Here is a 1334-nt window from a genome sequence, read left to right as displayed (position 1 = left end):
TTTGCCATGCTAGAAATCAGCTCACTGCTTGCTCCTATCCCTTCGGTACACATACAGCAAGAAGCAAAAGCCTACGTTTCTTCTATATTAGAACTTCTTGGCTTCATGTAACGCCATTTGTGTATAATAAGTATACTCTAATTTCCACAGAATGTATTCTCAACGCGTCTATAGTTATGAGGTATAGCCATTACATCTATTCTTGATTATTGTAAATGTTATCAGTCTAATCACCTTTTTCTTGCATGTCATCTTTTAAGGACCTCGGGTAATTTTGAAGATAACATTCTTGCAATTTGCAGGTCACTTGGTATCTTGCAGGTTACCTAGCATCCTGCCAATTCCACATTTGTCATCCTGCAAATCACCTCGCACTTTGTACGTAATCTCTCATCTTGTAGGTCACTTTGCAGGCTGTAAAAAAATCACACAAAGACGCTACTTCAAGCCACAACTGTTTCGTGACGACCTGTCATGTTACGGGATTAGCTCTAAGACAGATGACGTCTTGTGACTGTCAATGGGATTGTGTCATGTGCCTTGTGACTTTTCCTCGACGCAAGATAAAGAGTTTACTCATGTGAATCATCTCTTTACGAAAAGAGAAAACGTGGAGAATAAATATGATTATACGACATTAAAGCGGCGGAATATATTTTTCTTTGAGCCTTTGGGGCAGAAACCGTGGCAAGAAAAAAAAATTTAAGGACAGAAGCGGATACATTCATTTACACAAGAACTTACGCACACACCCACACACATCATTTTTTTTTCTGTATATTCTGTGATGGACGAGAGTTTATTAATGCTTGCAATCGACAAGTTACAAGTTATATATCAGTCAGTAAGTAAAAGTACTGTCCTGCTCTTACTGACTGCCATAATCCAAAAGGTAACGCTTAAAGAACTGCAATGAATCAGACCAAATATGCTACTTCGTTTGTATAAAATAACCAGTGTATCAGAGTGTAAATATAATCCAGACGCATAATTATTATGAATATAAAGGATAGTTACGCTTATTATAGTTATACCTACAATCGATTTTCTGTTAAGATTAAAGGGTAAACTCACCTATTCGCATCCTCACTGTCCTCCGGCAATCCTCAACACCTGTGACCGTGAAATATACTAAATTTCAACATAGTATTTACGAATCAAAACTGAAAGGAACACGAAATTTTCATTTCTATACACGATATATACACGAGAAAATCTATATTATTCTTGGTCCAACTATCAGACCTTCTATCATTTAACGCATATTTCGTTACATATATTTCTATAAGGTGAAGTTAAAAGCATATAGAAATGTGTTTATATAGTCATTTGTC

The sequence above is a fragment of the Penaeus monodon genome, chromosome 21, assembly GCF_015228065.2.
Source record: "Penaeus monodon isolate SGIC_2016 chromosome 21, NSTDA_Pmon_1, whole genome shotgun sequence".
Taxonomy (NCBI): domain Eukaryota; kingdom Metazoa; phylum Arthropoda; class Malacostraca; order Decapoda; family Penaeidae; genus Penaeus; species Penaeus monodon.
This window is presented reverse-complemented; position numbering follows the sequence as displayed.